This window comes from Heptranchias perlo, chromosome 30, assembly GCF_035084215.1.
Source record: "Heptranchias perlo isolate sHepPer1 chromosome 30, sHepPer1.hap1, whole genome shotgun sequence".
Lineage (NCBI taxonomy): Eukaryota > Metazoa > Chordata > Chondrichthyes > Hexanchiformes > Hexanchidae > Heptranchias > Heptranchias perlo.
Window position 1 is genome coordinate 30,478,802 of NC_090354.1, and position 21,620 is coordinate 30,500,421.

At 55.1% G+C, this 21,620-nt stretch overlaps 1 protein-coding gene across 1 annotated transcript in view; it reads right to left on the reverse strand.

Moving 5' to 3' along the window:
- The window catches only part of LOC137300082 (solute carrier family 15 member 2-like), a 163,410-nt gene that overhangs the window by 116,731 nt on the left and 25,059 nt on the right, over positions 1 to 21,620 (reverse strand). The window lies entirely within an intron of this gene.

The window sequence follows — 21,620 nt, forward strand, 5'->3', positions numbered from 1 at the left end:
GCTACCTCACCTTGGATCCCGTGAGATTTAACCTTATGTAACAACCTACCATGCGGTACCTTGTCAAAGGCTTTGCTAAACTCCATGTAGACCACGTCTACTGCACAGCCCTCATCTATCTTCTTGGTTACCCCTTCAAAAAACTCAATCAAATTCGTGAGACATGATTTTCCTCTCACAAAACCATGCTGACTGTTCCGAATCAGTCCCTGCCTCTCCAAATGCCCGTAGATCCTGACTCTCAGAATACCCTCTAACAACTTACCCACTACAGATGTCAGGCTCACCGGTCTGTAGTTCCCAGGCTTTTCCCTGCCACCCTTCTTAAACAAAGGCACAACATTTGCTGCCCTCCAATCTTCAGGCACCTCACCTGTAGCGGTGGATGATTCAAATATCTCTGCTAGGGGACCCGCAATTTCCTCCCTAACCTCCCATAACGTCCTGGGATACATTTCATCAGGTCCCGGAGATTTATCTACCTTGATGCGCGTTAAGACTTCCAGCACCTCCCTCTCTGTAATATGTACACTCCTCAAGACATCACTATTTATTTCCCCAAGTTCTCTAACATCCATGCCTTTCTCAACCGTAAATACCGATGCGAAATATTCATTTAGGATCTCACCCATCTCTTGTGGTTCCGCACATAGATGACCTTGTTGATCCTTCAGAGGCCCTACTTTCTCCCTAGTTACTCTTTTGCCCTTTATGTATTTGTAGAAGCTCTTTGGATTCACCTTTGCCTTATCTGCCAAAGCAATCTCATGTCCCCTTTTTGCCCTCCTGATTTCTCTCTTAACTCTACCCCGGCAATCTCTATACTCTTCAAGGGATCCACTTGATCCCAGCTGCCTATGCATGTCATATGCCTCCTTCTTCCTGACTAGGGCCTCAATCTCCCGAGTCATCCAAGGTTCCCTACTTCTACCAGCCTTGCCCTTCACTTTATAAGGATTGTGCTTACCCTGAACCCTGGTTAACACACTTTTGAAAGCCTCCCACTTACCAGACGTCCCTTTGCCTGCCAACAGACTCTCCCAATCAACTTCTGAAAGCTCCTGTCTAATACCATCAAAATTGCCTTTCCCCAATTTAGAATTTTAACTTTTGGGCCAGACCTATCCTTCTCCATAGCTATCTTAAAACTAATGGAATTATGATCACTGGTCCCAAAGTGATCCCTCACTAACACTTCTGTCACCTGCCCTTCCTTATTTCCCAAGAGGAGGTCAAGTTTTGCCCCCTCTCTAGTCGGGCCATCCACATACTGAATGAGAAATTCCTCCTGAATACACTCAACAAATTTCTCTCCATCCAAGCCCCTAATGCTATGGCTGTCCCAGTCAATGTTGGGAAAGTTAAAGTCCCCTACTATTACCACCCTATTTTTCTTGCAGCTGTCTGTAATCTCCTTACATATTTGCTCCTCAATTTCCCATTGACTATTTGGGGGTCTGTAGTACAATCCTATCAACGTGATCTCTCCCTTCTTATTTTTCAGTTCTACCCATATCGACTCCGTGGGCGAACCCTCGGATATATCCCCTCTCACTACTGCCGTGATGTTCTCCCTAATCAAGAACGCAACTCCCCCTCCTCTCTTACCTCCTGCTCTATCTTTCCTATAGCATCTGTACCCTGGAACATTGAGCTGCCAGTCCTGCCCCTCCCTTAGCCATGTTTCAGTAATAGCTATAACATCCCAGTCCCATGTACCCATCCATGCCCTGAGTTCATCTGCCTTGCCCATCAGACTTCTTGCATTGAAATAAATGCAGTTTAATCTAGACTTCCCTTGGTCTTTGCCCTGCTTTCTCAGACCATCTGTCCGGTCATGTTCTGTACACTCTCCCTTACTGCCTTTTGTTTCTGTCACCACTTTACTTCCCACTGACTTCCTGCATCGATTCCCATCCCCCTGCCACTTTAGTTTAAACCCTCCCCAACAGCACTAGCAAACACTCCCCCTAGGACATTGGTTCCAGTCCTGCCCAGATGCAGACCGTCCAATTTGTACTGGTCCCACCTCCCCCAGAACCGGTTCCAATGGCCCAGGAATTTGAATCCCTCCCTCTTGCACCATCTCTCAAGCCACGTATTCATCCTAGCTATCCTGTCATTCCTACTCTGACTAGCCCGTGGCACTGGTAGCAATCCTGAGATTACTACCTTTGAGGTCCTACTTTTTAGTTTAACTCCTAACTCCCTAAATTCAGCTTGTAGGACCTCATCCCGTTTTTTACCTATATCGTTGGTACCTATATGCACCACGACAACTGGCTGTTCACCCTCCCCCTCCAGAATGTTCTGCAGCCGCTCCGAGACATCCCTGACCCTTGCACCAGGGAGGCAACATACCATCCTGGAGGTTGCGTCCGCAGAAACGCCTGTCTATTCCCCTTACAATCGAGTCCCCTATCACTATAGCTCTGCCACTCTTTTTCCTGCCCTCCTGTGCAGCAGAGCCAGCCACGGTGCCATGAACCTGGCCGCTGCCACCTTCCCCTGGTGAGCCATCTCCCACAACAGTATCCAAAACGGTATACCTGTTTGAGAGGGGGATGGCCACAGGGGACCCCTGCACTACCTGCCTGCACCTCTTACTCTTCCTGGTGGTCACCCATTCACTTCCTGCCTGTACTGCCTTTACCTGCGGTGTGACCAACTCGCTAAATGTGCTATCCACGAGTTTCTCTGCATCGCGGATGCTCCACAGTGAATCCACCCGCAGCTCCAGCTCCGAGATACGATCGGTCAGTAGCTGCAGGTGGACACACTTCCTGCACACATGGTCGGCAGGGACACTGGTAGTGTCCATGACTTCCCACATCTTGCAGGAGGGGCATATCACGGGTGCGAGGTCTGCTGCCATGATTTGCCTTAGCTTAGTTACTCCTTTTAAATTACGTTGAAATTTGAAAATGTTAACTATACCAGGGACCTAGGTTCACTAAAAAAAACACTACCTGCTATAAAAGCTGTTTAGTTTCCCAGCTCTTAGTTTAAACCAATGCCCTAATTTAGAGAAGAAAAAAAAACAGTAATACTCACCAACCAATCACTTACCTGCTGTCCTGTGACGTCACTCCTTGGTTTTCTGTTGTTTTTGATCCGCTCAGGTCCCCCGCCGCTCTGGTCTCGGGCCTGGGGCCGCCGCTCTTTATATCCCCGCTCTCGGTCTCTCTCCTCTGCTCCCGCTCAGGTCCGTCGCCCCTCTGGTCTCGGGCCTCGGGCCGCCGCTCTTTATATCCCCGCTCTCGGTCTCTCTCCTCTGCTCCCGATCAGGTCCGCCGCCGCTCTGGTGGCTTCATGTTCTTTTGTGTAGACACTTCAACCCTGTCCTGCTGATACTCTTGGTGCCTTTCGCTCTTCTATTTTTCCTTATTCTTTCCTCCAAGATACATATTCTTAACTCCTGCTCCATGTTCTCTTTCTATTCCAACCCCCGCCCCCCACCGAGCATACAAGTTTAAACTTTGGCCTTGAAATTGAACCAACAAGGGCCAATTTTGGAGACCAACCACCTGCACCCCAAGGATGCCTGAAAGACATCGGACCTGATACTGGGTCAAGCCATTTTTCAGGAGTCATGGGCAGCCACCTAAAACAAGCATTAGGCCCCCTCTACCAAATTGAATTGCGATGAGCAGAGAAGGCATCAGGCCTGCCCCACTCGGGATTCTTAAGCGGTCGATGCGGCCTAAGCTCAGCATGACAACCTGGTGGACCATCGCGCTGTTACACATCCGCTATCACCTTACCCTTACCACTACATGCTAACCCCTGTTCCTCTCACCTTTTTCTATGGCCATCAAATGACTATGGCATTCCAGTCAAACAGACTAAGGGAGAGAACCTTCCCAAAGATGTACTGTCACTTGCTTTGACCCTTACAAGCTCACAAATCGGCAGGTGCAGGTGGAGGTGGAAAGGACAGCCTAGGAAACAGCTCACCTGAGGGCCAGCTCATGTCCTAACTCTGCTGAACAGGACAGGGATGAAGACTCCAAGAGCCCAGACTTTAAACGAAGGATGATTTCTGTGCACCACCAATTGCTCAATGGCATAGGACTCCCTGCCAGGGAGCTTCCAAAACATGTCGGAGAGTGTGGGGGAGTCCACTGCCAGCTTGTGTGGGATTCTGACACGTGACATCAACACTCTGTGGTCAACCATGGAGCATGTGGTCATCTCAGGGTTGCAGGAGTCTCTGGCACCACGAATAGCATCTCTCAGGGATGCTCATGCAGGGGCTGCGAAGGCTCTGGGATCCAACATCTCCTCTGCCTTGGACAGGCTGGGAGACTGAAAGGTTAGGGGCTTCAGTCGGATCTCCCGCAGGAAGTGCCGAGCTGCAGTTCCGTAGCAGATTATGGGCTCAAGTCTCTGGAGTGGGACTTGAACCCACAACCTTCTGACTCAGAGGCGAGAGTGCGGCCCACGGCTGACACTGTGATGAAAATAGTGGGTTGCCAGAAGAGTTCAGCGTGTTCTACAGTAACTGCAAGTGTTTTGAAATGGTCTAAGTAGCAAAGGACCACAATATTACACAAGCAGATTGTCTCCCAAATCTCCCAGAGTTTTAGCTGAGAACAGGTGAGGGTCCAACTAAATACTGCTGGAAATGGTCGCCTCTTGGCACCACTCATGGTTTGTGGGCGGGAGGAGGAACTGACGGTGACAACGCGGTTGGAGACCAAATAGTGTTGGGAATCCTGACAAGGTCACCTGACCCCAATTTGCAGATATTCATTAGGCCGAAAGTTGCAAACCCTCCAGGATAGTCCTGGAGTCTCCAGGAATTAAAGATTAATCTCCTGGGAGAAATATTATAGGGGGGCATTTCAAAAAACTGGTGTTTTTTTTCATTTTCTTTGAACACTTTTGTTTATTAAAATATTGGAGATGGGAAAAGCTGTTTGACTGGGTGGGGGAGGTCATGTGATGAAACCTCCAAGAATACGTCCAACCAGGGTTGGCAAACCCTAATTAGGCCCCGCCTTTTTCTGGCCGAAGCTCCAGCCACCTATCTGAAAATTGGAAAGGGGGACAACCAATGGCGAGTCGGTTCTCCACGTGGTCTTAGTCTCGTTAACGCCCCATTTTTAGGCAAAACGGACAGCAGCAAGATGAAAATCGCACACCCAGCTCTCAACCAAAGACACACCCGATCGCTGCACACCCACTGCGAGCAGCTGTCCCTTCATATGTTCACTACCCTCAGCTAATCCATGCCTCACATCACCTTCTCCTTTCCTTCAGAAACAGTCTCCAGAGGCTGATCCTCAACCAACTCCTCACCTTCCAGATTTGGAGAAGGGAGTTCGCTCGATCCAGACCCAGTGAGCCGCCATCTTGACGGTCTGACTCCTGTCTCAGTTTTTTCCGTCCTATCACGTTCTTCCCCTTCCTATCTCGCTGTAGCCATGTTATGGAACGACTAGTTTAAAAAACAACTCCCCAGCCTGTATCCAGCTCCTTCATTGGCTCAGTGATCTATTACTTGAGTCTAGTGGCTCCCAAGACAACTGGGATATGTGTACTCACTGTGCCCTGCTCAGGTATACAGGCACACTGCACCTTACACATCTCACAGGTCGCACCACAATACACAAGCTGTCCAGTAGCCTTCACTTTTATCTTTAAGCATACTTGAGCTCTGGGCTAACATCGGAGATCTATTATGCTCCTGGCTGCGCTCTCTCCACAGGTTAAATGTATCACTGACTCAGAGAAGAAGGTCAGGCCCAGCTTGATATTTAATGGAGGAATGAAGAGGCAAATGTCAGGCCGTGCAGGGAGGCTGCGTCAGCAAGCACTGTACCACCCTCTCTCCATGCAGTGAGCCAGAGGCGGTAGGTCCACTGTGAGTGCAGTAGACACACAGCTGGTTCCAGCCCTTCCTACAAATTTCAGTCATGAATCTATTCCTGATTATCGATGAGCCTCATGACTTAGTATTTAGTTATAGTGTTATAGAGTACCAACTGAAAACAGCCAAAACTAGTTGGCCCAGGAGACTAGACTTTACTAGGGCCTGTCAGTGATATATGAGGGCAGTTAAATATAAACTTTAATTAGCGTAAGTTAGACAACACCTGTCTCCCAGGTGTCACTGGGGGAAGACCTTTTCAGTCAACTTCAAACAGTGCTGTCAGATCAGCGGGCGTTTCCCCGATCAGACGGTCGATGCCATTTGGCAGAATGTCTCATTGCCGAAACTGACCAACAGGCACCTGGGTGTAGCCTGGATGGGGGTGAGAAAGACCCTCCCAGTGCGGTCCTTCCTACATGCACAGTATCTCAGCACCATCGCGAGCTGCCCTCGAGGCTGTGATGGGGAGGAGACCGTCGTCCACCTCCTGATGGGCTGCCCCTTCACGCAAAGGGTGTGGAGAGAGATGCGTTGGTATCTGTCCCGGTTCATCCCCAACAGTTCGGTAACACACGACGCTGTGCTGTACGGGCTGTTCCCCGGGACGCACACCGAGACAGGTACCACCTGCGGCTGGAAGACCATCAACTCGGTGAAGGAGGCCCTTTGGTCTGCCCGAAACCTGCTGGTCTTCCAGCTGAAGGAGCTGCACATGACTGAACATCGCCAACTGGCACACTCCGAGGTCCTGGAGTACGTGCTGTGGGACGCACTGAAGCGAAGTGCGGCCTACACAAAGGCTCTATGCCACCCCACCTTGTACAGAATGTATTAGAAAATATGTACTGTGTTTTTAAAATTATAAACTTGAGATTATAATGTATTCGATCTGCACTGTATTGCTGTGAACTGCAGTGCTGCATTTTGTGCCCTATATTTGAACGGTGTGAAAACCGTGTATATCTTTAAATTTTATGAAATAAAGTATATTTTGAAATTTTAAAAAACTTTGAGATAGTGTTGCAGCAGCCTGGCACACTTTGACACACTTTTGGAGCAAGCCTGGCACACTTTGACACACTTTTGGAGCAAGCCTGGCACACTTTGAGACAGTTTTAGAGCTGCTCCAAAACAGTCTCAAGGTCTGCAAGGCTGCTAGAGAACAGCTTGCCTTGCTACTACAGTCAGGTGCTGGGCTGACCACTCATTGCCCAAACCCTTTTCCTGACCATCACATTTCCCTGCCCCGTTCAGAACACAAGCCCGAGTTTGATTCCTTGTTTCTATCGCCATTGAAGTGTCTGGGCTCAGGATGTTGATTTAAGCCGTTTTGAAACTTATTGCAAAGGCTGGGCCAATTAAGCTTCGGAAACATAAGTTTCCAAAAGCACAGCGACCTGACAGCACGGTATGAAGACAGGCTGGTTAGGGTGATTACAGCCTAGGCTGCTCCACTCCTTCTTCACCCTGGATAGCAACTCTCCAGAGGTATGTTGTCTATCTCTGCCCCTCCCTATCTCTGTAACCTCCCCCCTCCCTCTCTCTGTAACCTCGCCCCTCCCTCTCTCTGTAACCTCCCCCCTCCCTCTCTCTGTAACCTCGCCCCTCCCTCTCTCTGTAACCTCGCCCCTCCCTCTCTCTGTAACCTCCCCCCTCCCTCTCTCTGTAACCTCGCCCCTCCCTCTCTCTGTAACCTCCCCCCTCCCTCTCTCTGTAACCTCGCCCCTCCCTCTCTCTGGAACCTCGCCCCTCCCTATCTCTGTAACCTCACCCCTCCCTATCTCTGTAACCTCGCCCCTCCCTCTCTCTGTAACCTCCCCCCTCCCTATCTCTGTAACCTCGCCCCTCCCTATCTCTGTAACCTCACCCCTCCCTATCTCTGTAACCTCGCCCCTCCCTCTCTCTGTAACCTCCCCCCTCCCTATCTCTGTAACCTCGCCCCTCCCTATCTCTGTAACCTCGCCCCTCCCTCTCTCTGTAACCTCCCCCCTCCCTATCTCTGTAACCTCGCCCCTCCCTATCTCTGTAACCTCGCCCCTCCCTATCTCTCTGTAACCTCGCCCCTCCCTATCTCTGTAACCTCGCCCCTCCCTCTCTCTGTAACCTCCCCCCTCCCTATCTCTGTAACCTCCCCCCTCCCTATCTCTGTAACCTCGCCCCTCCCTCTCTCTGTAACCTCCCCCCTCCCTATCTCTGTAACCTCCCCCCTCCCTATCTCTCTAACCTCCCCCCTCCCTATCTCTGTAACCTCGCCCCTCCCTATCTCTGTAACCTCGCCCCTCCCTCTCTCTGTAACCTCCCCCCTCCCGATCTCTGTAACCTCCCCCCTCCCTATCTCTGTAACCTCGCCCTCCCTCTCTCTGTAACCTCCCCCCTCCCTATCTCTGTAACCTCCCCCCTCCCTATCTCTGTAACCTCGCCCCTCCCTATCTCTGTAACTTCGCCCCTCCCTATCTCTGTAACCTCGCCCCTCCCTATCTCTGTAACTTCGCCCCTCCCTATCTCTGTAACCTCGCCCTTCCCTATCTCTGTAACCTCCCCCCTCCCTATCTCTCTAACCTCGCCCCTCCCTCTCTCTGTAACCTCGCCCCTCCCTATCTCTGTAACCTCACCCCTCCCTCTCTCTGTAACTTCGCCCCTCCCTATCTCTGTAACCTCGCCCTCCCTCTCTCTGTAACCTCGCCCCTCCCTATCTCTGTAACTTCGCCCCTCCCTATCTCTGTAACCTCCCCCCTCCCTATCTCTGTAACCTCCCCCCTCCCTCTCTCTGTAACCTCGCCCCTCCCTATCTCTGTAACCTCCCCCCTCCCTATCTCTGTAACCTCGCCCCTCAATATCTCTGTAACCTCGCCCCTCCCTATCTCTGTAACCTCGCCCCTCCCTATCTCTGTAACCTCGCCCCTCCCTCTCTCTGTAACCTCGCCCCTCCCTATCTCTGTAACCTCGCCCCTCCCTATCTCTGTAACCTCGCCCCTCCCTATCTCTGTAACCTCGCCCCTCCCTATCTCTGTAACCTCGCCCCTCCCTATCTCTGTAACCTCACCCCTCCCTATCTCTGTAACCTCGCCCCTCCCTATCTCTGTAACCTCGCCCCTCCCTATCTCTGTAACCTCGCCCCTCCCTATCTCTGTAACCTCGCCCCTCCCTCTCTCTGTAACCTCGCCCTCCCTCTCTCTGTAACCTCGCCCCTCCCTATCTCTGTAACTTCGCCCCTCCCTATCTCTGTAACCTCCCCCCTCCCTATCTCTGTAACCTCTCCCCTCCCTATCTCTGTAACCTCGCCCCTCCCTATCTCTGTAACCTCGCCCCTCCCTATCTCTGTAACCTCGCCCCTCCCTCTCTCTGTAACCTCGCCCCTCCCTATCTCTGTAACCTCGCCCCTCCCTCTCTCTGTAAGCTCCCCCCTCCCTATCTCTGTAACCTCGCCCCTCCCTATCTCTGTAAGCTCCCCCCTCCCTATCTCTGTAACCTCGCCCCTCCCTATCTCTGTAACCTCGCCCCTCCCTCTCTCTGTAACCTCGCCCCTCCCTATCTCTGTAACCTCGCCCCTCCCTATCTCTGTAACCTCGCCCCTCCCTCTCTCTGTAACCTCGCCCCTCCCTATCTCTGTAACCTCCCCCCTCCCTATCTCTGTAACCTCGCCCCTCCCTATCTCTGTAACCTCGCCCCTCCCTATCTCTGTAACCTCCCCCCTCCCTATCTCTGTAACCTCGCCCTCCCTATCTCTGTAACCTCACCCCTCCCTATCTCTGTAACCTCACCCCTCCCTATCTCTGTAACCTCCCCCCTCCCTATCTCTGTAACCTCGCCCTCCCTATCTCTGTAACCTCACCCCTCCCTATCTCTGTAACCTCGCCCCTCCCTATCTCTGTAACCTCGCCCTCCCTATCTCTGTAACCTCGCCCTCCCTATCTCTGTAACCTCACCCCTCCCTATCTCTGTAACCTCCCCCCTCCCTCTCTCTGTAAACTCGCCCTCCCTCTCTCTGTAACCTCGCCCCTCCCTCTCTCTGTAACCTCGCCCCTCCCTATCTCTGTAACCTCGCCCTCCCTATCTCTGTAACCTCGCCCCTCCCTATCTCTGTAACCTCGCCCTCCCTAGCTCTGTAACCTCGCCCCACCCTCTCTCTGTAACCTCGCCCCTCCCTCTCTCTGTAACCTCGCCCCTCCCTATCTCTGTAACCTCGCCCCTCCCTATCTCTGTAACCTCGCCCCTCCCTATCTCTGTAACCTCGCCCCTCCCTATCTCTGTAACCTCGCCCCTCCCTATCTCTGTAACCTCGCCCCTCCCTCTCTCTGTAACCTCGCCCCTCCCTATCTCTGTAACCTCACCCCTCCCTCTCTCTGTAACTTCGCCCCTCCCTATCTCTGTAACCTCGCCCCTCCCTCTCTCTGTAACCTCGCCCCTCCCTATCTCTGTAACCTCACCCTCCCTATCTCTGTAACCTCACCCTCCCTATCTCTGTAACCTCGCCCCTCCCTATCTCTGTAACCTCGCCCCTCCCTATCTCTGTAACCTCGCCCACCCTATCTCTGTAACCTCGCCCCTCCCTATCTCTGTAACCTCCCCCCTCCCTATCTCTGTAACCTCGCCCCTCCCTATCTCTCTAACCTCGCCCACCCGATCTCAGTAAACTCGCCCTCCCTCTCTCTGTAAACTCGCCCTCCCTCTCTCTGTAAACTCGCCCTCCCTCTCTCTGTAACCTCGCCCCTCCCTATCTCTGTAACCTCGCCCCTCCCTATCTCTGTAACCTCGCCCCTCCCTATCTCTGTAACCTCGCCCCTCCCTCTCTCTGTAACCTCGCCCCTCCCTATCTCTGTAACCTCGCCCCTCCCTCTCTCTGTAACCTCGCCCCTCCCTATCTCTGTAACCTCGCCCCTCCCTCTCTCTGTAACCTCGCCCCTCCCTATCTCTCTAACCTCGCCCCTCCCTATCTCTGTAACCTCGCCCCTCCCTATCTCTCTAACCTCGCCCCTCCCTATCTCTGTAACCTCGCCCCTCCCTGTCTCTGTAACCTCGCCCCTCCCTATCTCTGTAACCTCGCCCCTCCCTATCTCTCTAACCTCGCCCCTCCCTATCTCTGTAACCTCGCCCCTCCCTATCTCTCCAACCTCGCCCCTCCCTATCTCTGTAAACTCGCCCCTCCCTATCTCTGTAACCTCGCCCCTCCCTATCTCTGTAACCTCGCCCCTCCCTATCTCTCTAACCTCGCCCACCCTATCTCTGTAACCTCGCCCCTCCCTATCTCTGTAACCTCACCCCTCCCTCTCTCTGTAACCTCGCCCCTCCCTCTCTCTGTAACCTCGCCCCTCCCTATCTCTGTAACCTCGCCCCTCCCTATCTCTCTAACCTCGCCCCTCCCTATCTCTGTAACCTCGCCCCTCCCTATCTCTGTAACCTCGCCCCTCCCTATCTCTGTAACCTCGCCCCTCCCTATCTCTGTAACCTCGCCTCTCCCTATCTCTGTAACCTCGCCCCTCCCTATCTCTGTAACCTCGCCCCTCCCTATCTCTGTAACCTCGCCCCTCCCTATCTCTGTAACCTCCCCCCTCCCTATCTCTGTAACCTCCCCCCTCCCTCTCTCTGTAACCTCGCCCCTCCCTATCTCTGTAACCTCCCCCCTCCCTATCTCTGTAACCTCGCCCCTCCCTATCTCTGTAACCTCGCCCCTCCCTATCTCTCTAACCTCACCCCTCCCTCTCTCTGTAACCTCGCCCCTCCCTATCTCTCTAACCTCACCCCTCCCTCTCTCTGTAACCTCCCCCCTCCCCATCTCTGTAACCTCGCCCCTCCCTATCTCTGTAACCTCGCCCCTCCCTATCTCTCGAACCTCACCCCTCCCTCTCTCTGTAACCTCGCCCCTCCCTATCTCTGTAACCTCACCCCTCCCTCTCTCTGTAACCTCCCCCCTCCCTATCTCTGTAACTTCGCCCCTCCCTATCTCTGTAACCTCACCCCTCCCTCTCTCTGTAACCTCGCCCCTCCCTATCTCTGTAACCTCACCCCTCCCTCTCTCTGTAACCTCCCCCCTCCCTATCTCTGTAACTTCGCCCCTCCCTATCTCTGTAACCTCGCCCCTCCCTATCTCTGTAACCTCGCCCCTCCCTATCTCTGTAACCTCGCCCCTCCCTATCTCTGTAACCTCGCCCCTCCCTATCTCTGTAACCTCGCCCCTCCCTCTCTCTGTAACCTCGCCCCTCCCTATCTCTGTAACCTCGCCCCTCCCTATCTCTGTAACCTCGCCCCTCCCTCTCTCTGTAAGCTCCCCCCTCCCTATCTCTGTAACCTCGCCCCTCCCTATCTCTGTAACCTCGCCCTCCCTATCTCTGTAAACTCGCCCTCCCTCTCTCTGTAACCTCCCCCCTCCCTATCTCTGTAACCTCGCCCCTCCCTATCTCTGTAACCTCGCCCCTCCCTATCTCTGTAACCTCGCCCCTCCCTATCTCTGTAACCTCGCCCCTCCCTATCTCTGTAACCTCGCCCCTCCCTATCTCTGTAACCTCGCCCCTCCCTCTCTCTGTAACCTCACCCCTCCCTATCTCTGTAACCTCCCCCCTCCCTATCTCTGTAACCTCGCCCCTCCCTATCTCTGTAACCTCGCCCCTCCCTCTCTCTGTAACCTCGCCCCTCCCTATCTCTGGAACCTCGCCCCTCCCTCTCTCTGTAACCTCGCCCCTCCCTCTCTCTGTAACCTCGCCCCTCCCTATCTCTGTAACCTCGCCCTCCCTATCTCTGTAACCTCGCCCTCCCTATCTCTGTAACCTCACCCCTCCCTATCTCTGTAACCTCCCCCCTCCCTATCTCTGTAACCTCGCCCTCCCTATCTCTGTAACCTCACCCCTCCCTATCTCTGTAACCTCGCCCCTCCCTATCTCTCTAACCTCGCCCCTCCCTATCTCTGTAACCTCGCCCTCCCTATCTCTGTAACCTCGCCCTCCCTATCTCTGTAACCTCACCCCTCCCTATCTCTGTAACCTCCCCCCTCCCTATCTCTGTAACCTCGCCCTCCCTATCTCTGTAACCTCACCCCTCCCTATCTCTGTAACCTCGCCCCTCCCTATCTCTCTAACCTCGCCCACCCTATCTCTGTAACCTCACCCCTCCCTATCTCTGTAACCTCCCCCCTCCCTATCTCTGTAACCTCGCCCTCCCTATCTCTGTAACCTCGCCCTCCCTATCTCTGTAACCTCACCCCTCCCTATCTCTGTAACCTCCCCCCTCCCTCTCTCTGTAAACTCGCCCTCCCTCTCTCTGTAACCTCGCCCCTCCCTCTCTCTGTAACCTCGCCCCTCCCTATCTCTGTAACCTCGCCCTCCCTATCTCTGTAACCTCGCCCCTCCCTATCTCTGTAACCTCGCCCTCCCTATCTCTGTAACCTCGCCCCTCCCTCTCTCTGTAACCTCGCCCCTCCCTCTCTCTGTAACCTCGCCCCTCCCTATCTCTGTAACCTCGCCCCTCCCTATCTCTGTAACCTCGCCCCTCCCTATCTCTGCAACCTCGCCCCTCCCTATCTCTGTAACCTCGCCCCTCCCTATCTCTGTAACCTCGCCCCTCCCTCTCTCTGTAACCTCGCCCCTCCCTATCTCTGGAACCTCACCCCTCCCTCTCTCTGTAACTTCGCCCCTCCCTATCTCTGTAACCTCGCCCCTCCCTCTCTCTGTAACCTCGCCCCTCCCTATCTCTGTAACCTCACCCTCCCTATCTCTGTAACCTCGCCCCTCCCTATCTCTCTAACCTCGCCCACCCTATCTCTGTAACCTCGCCCCTCCCTATCTCTGTAACCTCCCCCCTCCCTATCTCTGTAACCTCGCCCCTCCCTATCTCTCTAACCTCGCCCCTCCCTATCTCTGTAACCTCCCACCTCCCTATCTCTGTAACCTCGCCCCTCCCTATCTCTGGAACCTCGCCCCTCCCTCTCTCTGTAACCTCGCCCCTCCCTATCTCTGGAACCTCACCCCTCCCTCTCTCTGTAACTTCGCCCCTCCCTATCTCTGTAACCTCGCCCCTCCCTCTCTCTGTAACCTCGCCCCTCCCTATCTCTGTAACCTCACCCTCCCTATCTCTGTAACCTCGCCCCTCCCTATCTCTCTAACCTCGCCCACCCTATCTCTGTAACCTCGCCCCTCCCTATCTCTGTAACCTCCCCCCTCCCTATCTCTGTAACCTCGCCCCTCCCTATCTCTCTAACCTCGCCCACCCTATCTCTGTAAACTCGCCCCTCCCTATCTCTGTAACCTCGCCCCTCCCTATCTCTGTAAACTCGCCCTCCCTCTCTCTGTAAACTCGCCCTCCCTCTCTCTGTAAACTCGCCCTCCCTCTCTCTGTAACCTTGCCCCTCCCTATCTCTGTAACCTCGCCCCTCCCTCTCTCTGTAACCTCGCCCCTCCCTATCTCTGTAACCTCGCCCCTCCCTATCTCTGTAACCTCGCCCCTCCCTATCTCTCTAACCTCGCCCCTCCCTATCTCTGTAACCTCGCCCCTCCCTATCTCTGTAACCTCGCCCCTCCCTATCTCTGTAACCTCACCCCTCCCTCTCTCTGTAACCTCGCCCCTCCCTATCTCTGTCACCTCGCCCCTCCCTATCTCTGTAACCTCGCCCCTCCCTATCTCTCTAACCTCACCCCTCCCTCTCTCTGTAACCTCGCCCCTCCCTATCTCTCTAACCTCACCCCTCCCTCTCTCTGTAACCTCCCCCCTCCCTATCTCTGTAACCTCGCCCCTCCCTATCTCTGTAACCTCGCCCCTCCCTATCTCTCTAACCTCACCCCTCCCTCTCTCTGTAACCTCGCCCCTCCCTATCTCTGTAACCTCACCCCTCCCTCTCTCTGTAACCTCCCCCCTCCCTATCTCTGTAACTTCGCCCCTCCCTATCTCTGTAACCTCGCCCCTCCCTATCTCTGTAACCTCGCCCCTCCCTATCTCTGTAACCTCGCCCCTCCCTATCTCTGTAACCTCGCCCCTCCCTATCTCTGTAACCTCCCCCCTCCCTATCTCTGTAACCTCGCCCCTCCCTATCTCTGTAACCTCGCCCCTCCCTATCTCTGTAACCTCGCCCCTCCCTCTCTCTGTAACCTCGCCCCTCCCTATCTCTGGAACCTCGCCCCTCCCTATCTCTGTAACCTCGCCCCTCCCTATCTCTGTAAACTCGCCCTCCCTATCTCTGTAAACTCGCCCCTCCCTATCTCTGTAACCTCGCCCCTCCCTATCTCTGTAACCTCCCCCCTCCCTATCTCTGTAACCTCCCCCCTCCCTATCTCTGTAACCTCGCCCCTCCCTATCTCTGTAACCTCGCCCCTCCCTATCTCTGTAACCTCGCCCCTCCCTATCTCTGTAACCTCGCCCCTCCCTATCTCTGTAACCTCCCCCCTCCCTATCTCTGTAACCTCGCCCCTCCCGATCTCTGTAAACTCGCCCTCCCTATCTCTGTAAACTCGCCCCTCCCTATCTCTGTAACCTCGCCCCTCCCTATCTCTGTAACCTCGCCCCTCCCTATCTCTGTAACCTCGCCCCTCCCTATCTCTGTAACCTCGCCCCTCCCTATCTCTGTAACCTCGCCCCTCCCTATCTCTCTAACCTCGCCCACCCTATCTCTGTAACCTCGCCCCTCCCTATCTCTGTAACCTCGCCCCTCCCTATCTCTGTAACCTCGCCCCTCCCTATCTCTGTAAACTCGCCCTCCCTATCTCTGTAACCTCCCCCCTCCCTATCTCTGTAACCTCCCCCCTCCCTATCTCTGTAACCTCGCCCCTCCCTATCTCTGTAACCTCGCCCCTCCCTATCTCTGTAACCTCCCCCCTCCCTATCTCTGTAACCTCGCCCCTCCCTATCTCTGTAACCTCGCCCCTCCCTATCTCTGTAACTTCGCCCCTCCCTATCTCTGTAACCTCCCCCCTCCCTCTCTCTGTAACCTCCCCCCTCCCTAACTCTGTAACCTCGCCCCTCCCTATCTCTGTAACCTCCCCCCTCCCTATCTCTGTAACCTCCCCCCTCCCTATCTCTGTAACCTCGCCCCTCCCTATCTCTATAACCTCGCCCCTCCCTATCTCTGGAACCTCCCCCCTCCCTCTCTCTGTAACCTCGCCCCTCCCTATCTCTGTAACCTCGCCCCTCCCTATCTCTGTAACCTCGCCCCTCCCTATCTCTGTAACCTCGCCCCTCCCTCTCTCTGTAACCTCGCCCCTCCCTCTCTCTGTAACCTCGCCCCTCCCTATCTCTCTAACCTCGCCCACCCTATCTCTGTAACCTCGCCCTCCCTATCTCTGTAAACTCGCCCCTCCCTATCTCTGTAACCTCGCCCTCCCTATCTCTGTAAACTCGCCCCTCCCTCTCTCTGTAACCTCGCCCCTCCCTCTCTCTGTAACCTCACCCCTCCCTATCTCTGTAACCTCCCCCCTCCCTATCTCTGTAACCTCGCCCCTCCCTATCTCTGTAACCTCGCCCCTCCCTATCTCTGTAACCTCACCCCTCCCTCTCTCTGTAACCTCGCCCCTCCCTATCTCTCTGTAACCTCGCCCCTCCCTCTCTCTGTAACCTCCCCCCTCCCTCTCTCTGTAACCTCGCCCCTCCCTCTCTCTGTAACCTCGCCCCTCCCTCTCTCTGTAACCTCCCCCCTCCCTCTCTCTGTAACCTCGCCCCTCCCTATCTCTGTAACCTCGCCCCTCCCTATCTCTGTAACCTCGCCCCTCCCTATCTCTGTAACCTCCCCCCTCCCTATCTCTGTAACCTCCCCCCTCCCTCTCTCTGTAACCTCACCCCTCCCTATCTCTGTAACCTCGCCCCTCTCTATCTCTGTAACCTCGCCCCTCCCTATCTCTGTAACCTCCCCCCTCCCTATCTCTGTAACCTCGCCCCTCCCTATCTCTGTAACCTCGCCCCTCCCTATCTCTGTAACTTCGCCCCTCCCTATCTCTGTAACCTCGCCCCACCCTCTCTCTGTAAACTCCCCCCTCCCTCTCTCTGTAACCTCACCCCCTCCCTATCTCTGTAACCTCGCCCCTCCCTCTCTCTGTAACCTCGCCCTCCCTATCTCTGTAACCTCGCCCCTCCCTATCTCTGTAACCTCCCCCCTCCCTATCTCTGTAACCTCGCCCCTCCCTATCTCGGTAACCTCGCCCCTCCCTATCTCTGTAACCTCGCCCCTCCCTATCTCTGTAACCTCCCCCCTCCCTATCTCTGTAACCTCCCCCCTCCCTATCTCTGTAACCTCGCCCCTCCCTATCTCTGTAACCTCGCCCCTCCCTATCTCTGTAACCTCGCCCCTCCCTATCTCTGTAACCTCGCCCCTCCCTATCTCTGTAACCTCGCCCCTCCCTCTCTCTGTAACCTCGCCCCTCCCTATCTCTGTAACCTCGCCCCTCCCTATCTCTGTAACCTCCCCCCTCCCTATCTCTGTAACCTCGCCCCTCCCTATCTCTGTAACCTCCCCCCTCCCTATCTCTGTAACCTCGCCCCTCCCTCTCTCTGTAACCTCGCCCCTCCCTCTCTCTGTAACCTCGCCCCTCCCTATCTCTGTAACCTCGCCCCTCCCTCTCTCTGTAACCTCGCCCCTCCCTATCTCTGTAACCTCGCCCCTCCCTATCTCTGTAACCTCGCCCCTCCCTATCTCTGTAACCTCGCCCCCTCCCTATCTCTGTAACCTCGCCCCTCCCTATCTCTGTAACCTCGCCCCTCCCTATCTCTGTAACCTCGCCCCTCCCTATCTCTGTAACCTCGCCCCTCCCTATCTCTCTAACCTCACCCCTCCCTATCTCTGTAACCTCGCCCCCTCCCTATCTCTGTAACCTCGCCCCTCCCTATCTCTGTAACCTCGCCCCTCCCTATCTCTGTAACCTCACCCCTCCCTCTCTCTGTAACCTCCCCCCTCCCTATCTCTGTAACCTCGCCCCTCCCTATCTCTGTAACCTCGCCCCTCCCTATCTCTGTAACCTCACCCCTCCCTCTCTCTGTAACCTCGCCCCTCCCTCTCTCTGTAACCTCCCCCCTCCCTATCTCTGTAACCTCGCCCCTCCCTATCTCTGTAACCTCACCCCTCCCTATCTCTGTAACCTCGCCCCTCCCTACCTCTGTAACCTCGCCCCTCCCTATCTCTGTAACCTCCCCCCTCCCTATCTCTGTAACCTCGCCCCTCCCTCTCTCTGTAACCTCGCCCCTCCCTATCTCTGTAACCTCCCCCCTCCCTATCTCTGTAACCTCGCCCCTCCCTATCTCTGTAACCTCGCCCCTCCCTATCTCTGTAACCTCGCCCCTCCCTATCTCTCTAACCTCGCCCCTCCCTATCTCTGTAACCTCGCCCCTCCCTATCTCTGTAACCTCGCCCCTCCCTATCTCTCTAACCTCGCCCCTCCCTATCTCTGTAACCTCGCCCCTCCCTATCTCTGTAACCTCGCCCCTCCCTATCTCTCTAACCTCGCCCACCCTATCTCTGTAACCTCGCCCCTCCCTATCTCTGTAACCTCGCCCCTCCCTATCTCTGTAACCTCGCCCCTCCCTATCTCTGTAACCTCGCCCCTCCCTATCTCTGTAAGCTCGCCCCTCCCTATCTCTGTAACCTCGCCCCTCCCTATCTCTCTAACCTCGCCCCTCCCTATCTCTGTAACCTCGCCCCTCCCTATCTCTGTAACTTCGCCCCTCCCTATCTCTGTAACCTCGCCCCTCCCTATCTCTGTAACCTCGCCCCTCCCTCTCTCTGTAACCTCGCCCCTCCCTATCTCTGTAACCTCGCCCCTCCCTATCTCTGTAACCTCGCCCCTCCCTATCTCTGTAACCTCGCCCCTCCCTCTCTCTGTAACCTCGCCCCTCCCTCTCTCAGTAACCTCGCCCCTCCCTCTCTCTGTAACCTCGCCCCTCCCTATCTCTGTAACCTCGCCCCTCCCTATCTCTGTAACCTCGCCCCTCCCTATCTCTGTAACCTCGCCCCTCCCTCTCTCTGTAACCTCGCCCCTCCCTCTCTCTGTAACCTCGCCCCTCCCTCTCTCTGTAACCTCGCCCCTCCCTCTCTCAGTAACCTCGCCCCTCCCTATCTCTGTAACCTCGCCCCTCCCTATCTCTGTAACCTCACCCCTCCCTATCTCTGTAACCTCGCCCCTCCCTATCTCTGTAACCTCGCCCCTCCCTATCTCTGTAACCTCGCCCCTCCCTATCTCTGTAACCTCGCCCCTCCCTATCTCTGTAACCTCGCCCCTCCCTATCTCTGTAACCTCCCCCCTCCCTATCTCTGTAACCTCCCCCCTCCCTATCTCTGTAAACTCGCCCCTCCCTATCTCTGTAACCTCACCCCTCCCTATCTCTCTAACCTCGCCCCTCCCTATCTCTGTAACCTCGCCCCTCCCTCTCTCTGTAACCTCCCCCCTCCCTATCTCTGTAACCTCGCCCCTCCCTATCTCTGTAACCTCGCCCCTCCCTCTCTCAGTAACCTCGCCCCTCCCTATCTCTGTAACCTCGCCCCCTCCCTATCTCTGTAACCTCCCCCCTCCCTATCTCTGTAACCTCGCCCCTCCCTCTCTCTCTAACCTCGCCCCTCCCTCTCTCTGTAACCTCGCCCCTCCCTATCTCTGTAACCTCACCCCTCCCTATCTCTGTAACCTCGCCCCTCCCTATCTCTGTAACCTCACCCCTCCCTCTCTCTGTAACCTCCCCCCTCCCTATCTCTGTAACCTCCCCCCTCCCTATCTCTATAACCTCCCCCCTCCCTATCTCTGTAACCTCGCCCCTCCCTATCTCTGTAACCTCGCCCCTCCCTATCTCTGTAACCTCCCCCCTCCCTCTCTCTGTAACCTCCCCCCTCCCTATCTCTGTAACCTCGCCCCTCCCTATCTCTGTAACCTCCCCCCTCCCTATCTCTGTAACCTCCCCCCTCCCTATCTCTGTAACCTCGCCCCTCCCTATCTCTGTAACCTCGCCCCTCCCTATCTCTGTAACCTCCCCCCTCCCTATCTCTCTAACCTCGCCCCTCCCTCTCTCTGTAACCTCGCCCCTCCCTATCTCTGTAACCTCACCCCTCCCTATCTCTGTAACCTCGCCCCTCCCTATCTCTGTAACCTCACCCCTCCCTCTCTCTGTAACCTCCCCCCTCCCTATCTCTGTAACCTCGCCCCTCCCTATCTCTGTAACCTCCCCCCTCCCTATCTCTGTAACCTCCCCCCTCCCTATCTCTGTAACCTCACCCCTCCCTCTCTCTGTAACCTCGCCCCTCCCTATCTCTGTAACCTCGCCCCTCCCTATCTCTGTAACCTCCCCCCTCCCTATCTCTGTAACCTCGCCCCTCCCTATCTCTGTAACCTCCCCCCTCCCTATCTCTGTAACCTCGCCCCTCCCTATCTCTGTAACCTCCCCCCTCCCTATCTCTGTAACCTCGCCCTCCCTATCTCTGTAACCTCCCCCCTCCCTATCTCTGTAACCTCGCCCCTCCCTCTCTCTGTAACCTCCCCCCTCCCTATCTCTGTAACCTCGCCCCTCCCTATCTCTGTAACCTCGCCCCTCCCTTTCTCTGCAACCTCCCCCCTCCCTATCTCTGTAACCTCGCCCCTCCCTATCTCTGTAACCTCCCCCCTCCCTCTCTCTGTAACCTCGCCCCTCCCTATCTCTGTAACCTCGCCCCTCCCTATCTCTGTAACCTCGCCCCTCCCTCTCTCTGTAACCTCGCCCCTCCCTATCTCTGTAACCTCGCCCCTCCCTATCTCTGTAACCTCGCCCCTCCCTATCTCTGTAACCTCGCCCCTCCCTATCTCTGTAACCTCCCCCCTCCCTATCTCTGTAACCTCGCCCCTCCCTATCTCTGTAACCTCCCCCCTCCCTATCTCTGTAACCTCGCCCTCCCTATCTCTGTAACCTCCCCCCTCCCTATCTCTGTAACCTCGCCCCTCCCTATCTCTGTAACCTCGCCCCTCCCTATCTCTGTAACCTCGCCCCTCCCTATCTCTGTAACCTCACCCCTCCCTCTCTCTGTAACCTCGCCCCTCCCTCTCTCTGTAACCTCCCCCCTCCCTATCTCTGTAACCTCGCCCCTCCCTATCTCTGTAACCTCGCCCCTCCCTATCTCTGTAACCTCGCCCCTCCCTATCTCTGTAACCTCGCCCCTCCCTATCTCTGTAACCTCCCCCCTCCCTATCTCTGTAACCTCCTCCAGCCCTACAACCCTCCCAGATCTCTGCGCTCCTCCAATTCTGGCCTCTTGCGCATCCCCGATTTTAATCGCTCCACCATTGGTGCTGTGCCTTCAGCTGCCTGGGCGCTAAGCTCTGGAATTCCCTCCCTAAACCTCTCCGCCTCTCGCCTTCTCTCTCCTCCTTAAGACGCTCCTTAAAACCTATCTCTTTGACCAAGCTTTTGGTCACCTGTTCTAATATCTCTTTGTGTAGCAAGGAGTCAATTTTTGTCTGATTACGCTCCTGTGAAACGCCTTGGGACGTGTTACTACATTAAAGGCGCTACATCATTGCAAATTGTTGTTGTTGTTACTTTGGAACTCAGAGGTGATTCCCGCTCGAAGCGAACAAAACAGCTCAGTTATAAAGTAAATGAGATAATTGGAGAATGTGATGATTATGTGCCAGTTGGATCTATTTTTATCAATTAGAATGATCTTTTCAGTGGAGTGTGCCATCAGATAAAGCTTCAGTATGACGTACAGCGAGCTTACGTTAGCTCCATAGTGAACCTGGAGTGGTCACACGTGACAACCAGGAGATGCCCGAGGTGGGAAAAGACGGTGGGGTAGATCGTGACTTTGTGCTGCCGACTCGGG